Source organism: Suncus etruscus, chromosome 5, assembly GCF_024139225.1.
Source record: "Suncus etruscus isolate mSunEtr1 chromosome 5, mSunEtr1.pri.cur, whole genome shotgun sequence".
Lineage (NCBI taxonomy): Eukaryota > Metazoa > Chordata > Mammalia > Eulipotyphla > Soricidae > Suncus > Suncus etruscus.
The window spans coordinates 74,984,873-74,996,942 of NC_064852.1; the positions used below are offsets into that span (position 1 = coordinate 74,984,873).

At 44.4% G+C, this 12,070-nt stretch overlaps 1 protein-coding gene across 6 annotated transcripts in view; it reads left to right on the top strand.

The window, feature by feature from the left end:
• The first annotated feature begins 8,124 nt into the window (after window positions 1-8,124).
• Window positions 8,125-12,070, top strand: part of PKP4 (plakophilin 4) — a 292,898-nt gene continuing 288,952 nt past the window's right edge. For all 6 annotated transcript variants that reach the window (XM_049773094.1, XM_049773098.1, XM_049773095.1 and 3 more), the window contains exon 1: window positions 8,125-8,211. The gene's annotated coding sequence lies outside the window, so the exon portion shown is untranslated. The remainder of the gene's footprint in view (window positions 8,212-12,070) is intronic.

The window sequence follows — 12,070 nt, forward strand, 5'->3', positions numbered from 1 at the left end:
GAGAAACAGTAAACTCAAGATATTATCTCCATATTGTTTCTTTGTGAAAGAAAAGGTCAATAGCTGGAGATGATGGTAATATACAGAGAGAGGAAGTGGTTTTACAAAGGGTGAGGTATTTGTAAGGGATGTTGGGGGAAATGTAAAAAAAGGGATGCAATTTATAATCCAAGAGAAAGAAAAAAAAAAAGAACATTGGAGAAAAATTCAGGAGGAGAAAAGATGGCCCATGTTTAGGAACACAAGTGGAGTGTAGAATATGAGTTTAGATGTGAAGAATGGACACTACTCAGCCAGGGTTAAAGGAAGCAATAAAGTATAAAACTTAAGGGTCAAATTTAGGAAAGTTTAAGGTGTGAAATTTTATGATAAATAAAGTATAAAACTTAAGGGTCAAATTTAGGAAAGTTTAAGGTGTGGAATTTTATGATAAATGCCTCAGTATGAGGCAAGACCATTTGCAAAGCTGAAAGACAACCAAGGATAGTGTAGGCTTGAAGAGAACAGAAATAGGACAGATTTAGGGGAAGTACCCTCAGCAACGTTCCCAGATAAGTATAAGCCATAAGAGTGTGACTGGACCATTAAGGGTGAAGTTACCAGATGCTCCTCCCCTTATAACTGCCACTAGATAGCAGATGGCCCTAGGTTATATAAAGCCCTGGGGTATATGAAGTGCTAGGAGGGGCCAAGGAGATTTTACCTTCTTGCTCAACTACTCCTACTGGATGGTCACTGCTTTATTGCTGGAGAAACTGCTGGACTCAGAGATCCTGCTGCCATTTGCTGAACCTGTTCTATTACTCTGGGCCTAACAGTAACAGTTGGTGCTGCGAACAAGGTGAGTAATGATCCTATGGGTAATCCAAATCATGATCCTGTGGATCAAAGCCATGATTCCTTTGTGGACCAAAGCCCTAACATCACATGGAAGTCTTACTGGATTCCATTTCTTTAAATGATATACTTTTATTCATACTATTGGGGGTGATGACATACTGGAATATAATCTCCAAATGATAAAAAGAAATAATACTGTAATCACTAAATTAATTGAAAATATTACCCCTCAACCCCTCCCAGATCTATCTACCCAGTAGGGGAGACCAGACTGAACTTATCAGTGAATGTTACTGAATGTTTCAGCCCCTCCATGCTTATGCCTCAATAAAAAAAAGAGCTCCTCCTGCAGGAGATCAGATCAAATTCAATGGAGAGCGTTACTCCCACTCCCCTAAAACAGGAGAATTTCTCTAAACGAAAGCCATTAGAGGGGAGAGGTATCTTTACCGTGGAAACTTGGGCTTGATATCAAGCCCAAACCAGGACTGCTAATATTCAAAATACTACCAAGAATAGCCAAGAGAGACCTGCATCTCCCAGGCATTACTCAAACTCCAGCATCTCAGATAATGAGCCAGTTAACATCTCTTCAGACTCAAGAGTCTGAAAATTCTCTCCTGCTTCATAGAATAACCCAGAAGATTTAGGCCTTTGAGCTTCCATCTTACAAGGGCTAAAAATAAAGTCTCGTGCTTTTTACAAAGGCTTGTGCTGTTTACGAGCCCACTTCTCCATATTGTAAACAATATTTATGGGGCCAGAACGATAGCGCAGTGGTAGGATGTTTGCCTTGCACACGGCTGATCCAGGATGGACCTCGGTTTGATCTCCAGCGTCCCAGATGGTCCCCCAAGGCAAGAGCAATTTCTGAGCGCAATGCTTGGAGTAACCCCTGAGCATCACCGGGTGTGCTCCCCTAAACAACAACAACATAAGAATATTTAACTGGCTGGAGTAAAAATGCACTTTGGACCCCACAAAATTTCTAGACCATGGCCAAACTGCACAACTTAGGTCGTTCTGGTAGGAGACTGCCCAGCATCTGAATTACTTTGAATCTGTTGCTAGGGGAAGGTGAATTTGAAAAAAGCTAGAAAGCAGGCTATCCTATCTTGTACTACCTTAACCTAGCATGAGAATTAGTGCTGGATGCTTGGGGAAAAAAATCAATGCAGATTCAGAATTCAAAGGCAGTTTTAAGAAAAATTTCCAGGGAGTTACATAGCCCTTTGGTCTATTTACTAGAAAACTATCCAGAGTCAGGTAAAAGGGAAGGAAATCCAGAAACACGTAATAAGGCAACTGGCCTTTAAAAATGCAAATGAGGACTGCCAATGAATTCTACGGCCAATCAGAGAGAGGAAAGATGTGATGGGCTTATGAAGGTGCGCCAGAACATAGGTTCCGTCTCTCACCAAGCACTTGTAAAGCCTTTGAGGCATACTTAGTCCAGAGGCAGGCTAGTGGACCACGCTATCTGTGCAGAGATTATAGAGCTTTGTCCAACTATGTATTATCAAGGTTACCACCTGGACTTTCTCCAAAATGAGGCAAAGGAAACTATTGGGCAAGGGATTGTCACTCTGTCTGGGTTTGCAGACTGGAGAATAAGACAACTCCAGACCTCACAAGTCAGGGTAGATGCTGTAATTGTGGAAAATTTAGCCACTATCACAGGGACTGCAGGACCCTCCATGGACCCACCGTCTGGAGACCACCACCTAGACCAGGGGTCTCAAACTCGGGGCCCACGGGCCGTTTGCGGCCCTCCGTACAACATTTTGTGGCCCGCGGCCGGCCTTCAATTATCGCAGTATTCACGATTATTCGCTTACTGAATAATCGCAATAAAATCGCATTAGTAAGGAAAAAAATCGCATTAAACATTCGCATACCCCGAGCAGTTCCGTTCGGGGTATACACATGTTTAATGCAATTTTTTGCGATGTTTTTCTTACTAATGCGATTTTTTATTGCGAATATTCGGTATTTAAGCGAATAATCGCAAATACTTTGCGCCTAGTGCAGATGTCATTTCCGCTGTTCCTGCCCGCTGTCCCTTGCATTATCCGAGAGAAGGGAGAGAAGTTTATTACAGAATTAGATTTTGTCATGCCTTCATCATGACTTCATCAAAGCCTGCAGTGAAGAGAAAGATTAATGATGAGCACAGACAATTTCAGGAAAAGTAGGAGACGCAGTATTTCTTTGCTGAGCACAGGGGCATCCCCACATGTCTTATTTGCTCAGAGAAAGTTGCAGTGCACAAGGAATACAACTTGAAACACCTTTATTCAACTAAACATGCTGAGGAATGTGCAAAATATCAAGGGAATGAGAGAGCCAAGCGGGTTGCCAGTCTTAAAGCATGCCTAATAAGGCAACAAGATTTCTTCAAGAAAGCAACCAAAGAGAATGTTGCATCAGTCGAAGCTAGTTACATGGTTAGTGAGATGATTGCTAAGGCAGGGAAACCATTCACAGAAGGAGAGTTTGTTAAAAAATGCATGTTACAGGCTGCAAGTATTATCTGTCTGGAAAAGAAAGGTCAGTTTAGCAAAATCAGCCTTTCTGCCAACATTGTGGCAAGAATCGAAAATTTTGGTAGCACTAATTCCAAGCAGCCTCTGAGAATCCCCTAGTGTCCTTTACTTATAATCTTAGAAAAAGCATGCACCCACTAAAACTCTAGAGATACATGGAAAAAAACTTAAAATAATTAACACTGATGCTACTATTTCTATCATCTCTTCCTCATACTGGCCCCATAATTGAGCCCAGAGGAGATACCTCATGGCTTGCAAGGAGTAGGCACTGTCTTCTTCTTCTGTCTGACAGAGGGCTAGATGGCTGAAAAGATTAGCCCTGAAGGGAATATAGCCACATTTCAGCCTCATGTAGATTCCTTGCCCCTGAATTTATAAGGTTGAGATCTATATGAGCAATGGCACACTGAGTTCACAATTCCTCCTCCAGCCACTTCTCTAGCCTGTAATTCAGAGGACAAACATTTTTAATTGGGGCCACTGTGTACAGCACCTGGGAAGCCTAGAACCAGGGGTTGAAGAAATGCCTTCAGTTCCATGCCACTGTGGCTTCTGCTATCCTGGCTGAAAGAGAAGAGTAGGCAGCTGACCCAGACTGAAGCCATTCTGGAAAAGTCTCATCTGAAGAACCCCAAGAATCTAGGTCTCTGGCTGGAGTCCATGCAGCTGGAATACTGACCTGACTTGAAGAACATCGCCAATATACTCATGGCAGGAATGTCTCAGCTCTGGTGTCCTGTGATCTGAAAGCCATCTTCCTGGAGGCTCAGTTTAGATAGATATTAAATAGTTCTTCTTCTTTTTTTTTTTTTTGTTCTATTCCTCTTACAACACATTGCTAATTTGACTCTTCCTAAACCAAGTTTCCTTTTTTTTTCCTGGCCCCTTGGCAATGGAGCACCAACCCTCCCACCCCCATTAGGAGTAAAAGAATTGCTGCCTGCAACCAGTTCACCACCTACTTGAATAAACATTTTCTACTGAGGTCCTGGCTCAAGGACTTGGCACTTTTCACCTGTAGAGGACCATTGACTTCCTGACTGTCTTGTGCTAATAGATTATGTCATCAGCTGAAACCCCTTGGGTCTGACCTATGTGAAACTTGATCAGCAGTGTAGAACAATACTTGGATACTGTTATTAATTCCTACCATCCCCAATTTTTGTTTTCTATGGAAAAGGGAGGAGATAAAAGGAAACAGACACGTATGGCCCCTAGACAGCCACAGAATGTTACTATCCCTTTAAGGGTGAAGAGGTCAGTTACCAGAAGCTTGCCCCTTGTAACTGCTGCAGGAGGACAGTTAGTTGGCCTGGTGGTATATAAAGTCCCTCCACCCAAGAGTTGGGGTGGGGGCTAGAAGACTCTTTCAGAGCTCCCCTACTGGATTGCTAGATGGTTGTTGCCAGATTGCTGGAGAAACTGTTTAGTGGACTCTCAGTTCCCGCTGTCTTTTGCAGTCTCTCCTATTGCTCCCTGCCTAAGAGCTACACTAAATAAAAAAAAAAAAAAAAAAAAAAAAGGATTCTGAGAATCAGTAAAGACCCAGTCAATGCTGGATGCAAAAACTTTTAGTGAACAAAGGGATTTCTTAACCTTATTCAGCAAGGCTTGGCAGTACAGGAGCAAATTCAAAAGAAACCTTTAAACCAAGCGTACAATAGTAGGGGAAGCTCAATGGGAACATTTTAGGGGACTTTATTCATGTGGATTTTGGTAACATTTTAATCATTACAAACATGAAATACACAATATCAAAATACTCATCAAATGTAATTTGAGGAAAATGCAAAATGATTATTGTGATAAAATCAATTAGTTTCCTTTCCTGCTAGCCTAAGGCAATAAAAATAAAATAGCACTTTCCCATTAGACACATCTTTAGTTCATTCAGAATCATTAAAATTTTTGAAAGTCAGGGCCGGTGAGGTGGCACTAGAGGTAAGGTATCTGCCTTGCAAGTGCTAGCCAAGGAAGGACCACGGTTAGATCCCCTGGTGTCCCATATGGTCCCCCCAATCCAGGGGCAATTTTTTTTTTTTTTTTTTAGCTTTGGGCCACACTGGGCGTTGCTCAGGGGTTATTCCTGGCTGTCTGCTCAGAAATAGCTCCTGGCAGGTACAGGGACCATATGGGACACCGGGATTCGAACCAACCACCTTTGGTCCTGGATCGGCTGCTTGCAAGGCAAACGCTGCTGTGCTATCTCTCTGGGCCCACCAGGGGCAATTTCTGAGCACTTAGCCTGGAGTAACCCCTGACCATCAAATGGGTGTGGCCCCCCCAAAAAAAAACTAAAAAAAATTTTTTTGAAAATCAAATTATATCTTCTTGTGCTGATATATGGGGTATGGGCACACTTGGCAGTGCCTAGGGGCTTACTCCTGACTCTGAGTGTAGTAGGATGCTTCTCCTAGAGGTGCTCAGAGGACCATGTTGTGCCAGGGAACAAAGCTAGGCTGAATCCTTTACATACACCCAGTCCATTGAGCTATCCCTCAAGAAATAAAGTCTTACAATAATTTACATTTTGTTTTTCTACCTCTAACAGAAATACAAAGGTAGAAGGCTGAACATGAGTTTCCATGATATTAAGTCATGAGAGAGTACTTCATAATCCCTGTTTCATCTAAATTCTGGAACTGTTTGGGAAAACAACACACACACACACACACACACACACACACACACACACACACACGATCAGCTGTTTTGCCCGCCCAGATAAACCCTGCAGAGAATTGTCAAGTAAATTAAAATTTTACACCAAATGATGAGATGTTTATTATTTTTCCCATTCAGGATATCATATAGCAATACCAATCCACTTTTGCAATTTTCAATTATAGTAAGATTAAAAATTATTAGCAAAGGATATTATCTTAGTTAAAATTTGGGGCAGTAGACATATGTAGATTACACATTCATTAATTTGTTTGTCTCAACAAGTTTCAATTATTTCTTTTTGGATTCCAAAATCCAGTCATCTTTTTTTACAACAATATGGTCCCTTCATTTTGAGGGGAAGTAATATAAATGTAGTCTTCTTGCTCAAAAAGGATTTGTATAAAATGACAAAAGTACTAGGAGAAGGAACCTATGAACCTATGATAGAGCAATATAATGCCTAAATACCTAATATATTCATGAAATCTCATTTAATTGTCAGCATCTAATGTGAAAATTAATCCCGAATGCATTTGATATCAACAGTGATTTTATCCAAAAGCAGAGATTAATAAAGTTGAAAAGTTTTGTATGGACTGAGTCCATGTCTCAGTAATTTTCATTATCAATCTTTAGAGATAAATTGGGAGTCATCTAGAATACAAAATCCCTGGCCCAATGAATTCCCTTCATTCTCTTGTGAAATCATGGGAGAGCATGAGGGACTAACCTATCTTCCTATCCTTCAACCTTTGAAGCTCACAGTGCCAAGAGCACACACAGATGAGTGTTTAATAAATATCTTTCACTGGACAGATTAGAGGTTTGCTTTGGAGAACACTATCTTATGTACTGCTCTGATGACATAATTCATACAACGCATTTGTCTCTTTTCTTACCAAAATAGCCCACAAAGGCAATCCTCTTGGAAACTTCTTTAGGTACGGTTAGGTTTGAAGAAGCACAATTTTGGGTTTGCTTGGGTGCCACACACAGTGATGATCAAGTGTCACTCACTCCTGGCTCTGAGCCCAGGAATCACTACTGGCAGTGCTCAGGGAACCCTTATGGGGGTACAAGAGATCAAACCCGAGTTGGCTGGGTGCAAGTCAAACACATTCCATCCTGCCTTGCTTATAGCTCTGCCTCAAAGAACCACAATTTTGACAGACGCTCCATTCCAAGGATGAAGAAATGATTGAAATGGACCGTTCAAGAGACTGTGGGGGAGTGAGGGATGCTGTGATGTCAGGGATGGAATGCAAACTCACCTGGAGAAGCTGCTGCAGCACACATGTCAAAGGTCAAAGGGAGCCTCAAGGCCACTCAGAGGCAGAAAAAAAAATAAAGAAGAGAAACGCTCACTTGAGAAGATTTTGAAGAATATGCTATTCTTTCATTTATGCCAGAGAGGCCAGCCCTACCCGGAACCACAGCGAGGGGTTGAGAGGGGGAAAAAAGGGGCAAAACAAAAGTTGCCTCAAATATCACAGCCAGAATCTGCGAATCCCCCGGTGCACTTCTTTCTCTCCTCCCCTCCCGGGCGGGCCCCAAGCCAGAGAAACACCTTGGAAGAAGCTTCACTCCCCATCTCATCCCAGCCCTTCCTCTCCCCCTCGCACGCCTAACAGCATCGGTCTCCATGGCGACCTGAGACCGCGGTTCCCATTGGCCCATTCAATATGCGGGCCGGGCCAATGGGGAGGGCCAGCCTTCTCTTCGGGGCCAATGGCCTTGGCGGGGAGCGGGGTCCGGAGACGGCGGCGTGCTGACGTTCCCGGGAGCCCGGGTCTGGCTGGCAGGCGGGCTGGGCGGCTGGGCGGCGGGGCGGGCGCTCGGGCGGGCAGGCGGCGGCGGCCTCTGGGCAGTAGAGGGGGCTCCGGGGCTGAGTCTGTCGTCGCCGGCCGCCCCAGCGTGGGCACCATGGGCACCGGCTAGAGGAGCGACTTGGCCGCCGCCGCCGGGGGTGGTGGGAGAGCCACTCCGGGGGAGGGGCGGGAGGGGCGGGAGGGGTTGGGCAGCTTTTGGCCCTGGCACTTTCTTCTTCTTTTTTTTTTTTTTTTAACATTGGGGGGGGGGTGCTGCATTGGGGACCCTCTCGGCGCCGATGTCCCTTGATCCCCGGAGCTACGACAGCTGCTGCCTAACCTGGAAAGTAAGTGGTGGGGTCGGGCTGGGCGGGAGGGCAGCTCGCGAGACACCCCCGGCCTTGCAACGCCCCGCGCCCCAGGACTTGCCTTGGAGGGTGCCCCCTGCTTGGGGGTGCTGGCGGCCTCCCTCCCCGTTCACTCAGTCCCCCCTCCGCCTGCCTCGCGGCCGCCTCAGCTTTCCTGCCCCGCCTCGTGTTCCTGCCCGCACTCGCCTGCCTGCTCCCATCCCCCGCACCCGGCAGGCGCACAACTTTCCCCCTCCATTTGCTTTTCCTGGTGGGGTTTTTCCTCCCGGGTCTCTCCCCTGCATCAGGACACGACACGAACCCTCCGAGACGTCGGGGATTTCGGATCCGGCGCCCCCCGACACTTGCCTCCCCATCCTCTCCCAAGTCCTGAACTTGCAACTCCACGCGGTGCCTGCTTTGCCCGGCTCTGTGCTGCGAGGTTTCCCCCGACTCCTACCCGCCTGGCAGGCTGCCCCGCGCGTCCCCCGGCACCCCGGGGCGCCCGCCTGCCTTGGCACGCCGCGCCTGCAGCCCTTTACGAGTCTTCCCGGGCTCCCACGCCCCTGATGCTTGCACGCGGCTCTCACGTTTGCCCCCTCGAACCCCGCGCTAGCTGCCGCCTGTCCAGCCCGCCCCTCTTCCCTCTCCGGCTAGTGCGCCCCGAGCTCCTCTCCCGGTGTCCTCCACGCTCCACCCCTCGCACTTCCCCAACCTCGCGCTGCCTTCCCTGCGCCGCCGCTTCCTTCTCCCCCTTGCCAGGAGTTGAAGCGGGGAGCTGAGACACCCCCCTAGGCGGATCCGGTGTCCCTGGCCTGCCGCCGGAGCTGCTGCTGGCCCTCTGCCTCCCCCCCCCCCCCCAAGCTCCCCCAACCCCCCAACCTGGAAAGCCAGGGGGCGCGCGGCGGGGCCGGGATTGGATTTGGCTGCGAGCTGGCTGAGTGCGACAGACAGAGCACGGGCAGCGGTGGCGCCGCGGAGGCAGTGACTGCTCAAGGCGCAGCAGTAGGCAGGTGTGTGTGTGTGTGTGTCCAGGGGGGATCCTGGACCGGCGACCGATGGTTGCAGGAATGCGAGGAATGCACCAGGGGCGAAGTCCGGTCGGCCCGCCGTGGCCGTGCTAAGCGCCTTGCTGGCCCTGCTCTTGCCACCTAGCCAGACAGAGGTCACCGGAGCATCTTCTCGGAGCTGGTGAGCCTTAGCTCCACTCTTCTCTTCTCCCAGTCTCTCTCTCTCTCCATGCGGCAGAGAGGGCGGCCTAGGGGAAAGCAAGGCAGTTAGCCTCTCTCCACTGGGTGTTTTTGCTGCATTGGTCTTCAGAACTGTGCGTTGGGAACCGCTTGCGGAGTAGCCAAGGTTATTGGGAATTGCACAAGGTTCTTGGCAAGTTTGCTTTGCAGGATTCGAGTAGTGACTTTTTTTTTTTTTTTTTAAACGAGGGTTTTCTGCAGCAAAGGGTGCAGAAAGCTACTTAGAGTCTTGAGCTGGCATCCAAATGTTTTCTAGCTTTATCACACACGCAAAAAAAAAATGTCTGGTAATGCTCATAGACGGGAATGTTCTGCAAGAGATCTTGAATTCAACACTTTGCTGTCTGTCATAAGACTTGTCATTTTTCTTGTCCTGCTGAGCTGTGTTTGGATCTCTTATAATACATAATGAATAGAAACAGAGAAGCAGTGTTTGGTCAGCGATGGGACAGATAGAACTGTCTGGTACAGTTAAATTCGGGGCGTGTCAGTTACCATTGGAAGTAACTGAGGGATAACACAACTATATAATGTCAAGATGTAAGTAACTGAATAGTTGAGGTAGCAGCTATTTCTCGTTATGCTACTGATTTAAAAAATTAATTACAGCCCTACAACTTTTAGAGAAGAATAATGACGTATAAAATTGGTAATGATTACTGTACATTTTGGGTCCTGTTTTATCTTTCTTAATTTAGAAAAGCAACATTGTAATGGAAGGCAGGTCTCTAAAATTGAGCCTAGAGGCTTATATTTTAAGAGGTAATGTGAAAGAGTGTTTCTCTTTTTTAAAAACGGTGTATTGCTATAATAAAGTATCCACATTTTTTGATTCCTGTGAAATAGTAATGGAAAATGGCAACATAGAAATGAAAGCAATTGGTGTGAGAGATAAGTGTTTCTGAATGTTGAAAGTATAGGGGTTTATTTGACACAGTTCGTTTCAGAGGTTGCAGTTTATTTTAAGCCTCTCCACATATGATTACTTTGTATCAGATTCAGGTAAAATAGTAAGTTGACAATGCTGTCTTCAAACATCTACTTGTATGATTAAAGGCATTGAACAGTAGATAAAAGCCTTTTAGTTAAGAACCTAATAGAAAGAAAAAATAAAAATAAAAAAATATTGTGAAAGGTTATATCTTGGCTACATGGGTTTTCAGATATGTGTCTCTTCAGTACACCTAATTTGAAATTCTAATTTAGAGTAACAGTAGGATATTGGGAAGTATTTGTCGAAGCCAACAGGAAACTTATTATGTAACAATAACACATTACAATATAGTTTAACACGTGCCTGTTTGATCTGCTGTGAAGATTAGAAAGTAAAGCATATTTAGAGTTTCACATTAAAATTTAAAATGTGTTCAAGCATGTAAATATTATGTGACTGATAATGCATATACTTCTGTTTGCTTAAGTAAAGGTAGACTTTCAGTTAGAAATATATTCTGTTGTCAATATTTGATGGGAGGGTGTTTTTTACCTGGTGATTGTTAACAATAGAAAATTATAACTGTTTTTTTTATTACCAAAGTACATTCCTTCCCAACCCCCACTATTATATAAGCAGAAGGTGCTGCATTTTATGTCTTACATGTTATGCTGAATATACTACACTGGAGAAGTACATGTCCAGTTATCTTAATTCCTGCTTGTACTGTTTTTTATAAAGAAAGATAAGAGAGCAGCAGAGTCAAGCATAACAGAAGGCATGCAGAAATTAGGAGCAGTTTACATTCACCCAGGAGAAAGAACATTTATGTTATCTATTGCATATGTTATATGCATTATTGTAGTTACATTTAGGTAAGAAAAAATGGATTCTGAATGAGTTTTGATAACATTTGAATTTAATGACACTACTATCAAGCTCAGCTTAATAAAAATCTTAGCAGTTTTATGACCTTGAGCATTTGAATTAACCCTATATTAACTCAAACTGTAATTTCTGAAATACAAATCAGGGAAGTAAACTTAATTAAAAGACTTGACATTTTGGGGGGCATGAGTGGGTAGGGCATGTTTGCCTTGCATATAGCTAACCTGGGTTTGATCCCTGGCATTCTTTATGGTCCCCCTGAGTGCAAAGCCAGAAGGTACCCTACCAGGTGTGGCTTAAGCACAATAACAATAATGATACTTTATTATTAAAAACATTTGTTCACAATTTTTAATGGAATAATTGATGTCTTATTGGCCAGAACTCAACTTAAACACAGAATTTTCATATCTTGGAATATGACAGTTATTTGGCACAACTAGTCTCTCACCTTACAAATGTTAAGCTATTATGAGAAGGCTATATATTCAGACTGTATTACCCATTTCAACAAAGAGTGAACCCCTAATTTGCATAATTCGAAAGTGGATATTTTAACTTTAGTCTTCTTAATTGAAAGATTAAATAGAACTTGTTCTAGAGTTATTCTAAGACATCAGTTGAATTGTATGTTACTTTGGAAAGTTGCCTTCACACTTTCAGTTACTAGGAGATAATTACTTCTTTAATGTGTTAAATTTTTTTTTCCTTTCTGTTTTTGGGTCACTCCCCTGAGAATGAATGCTCAGGAATTACTCCTGGTTCTGAACTAAGGAATTATTCCTGG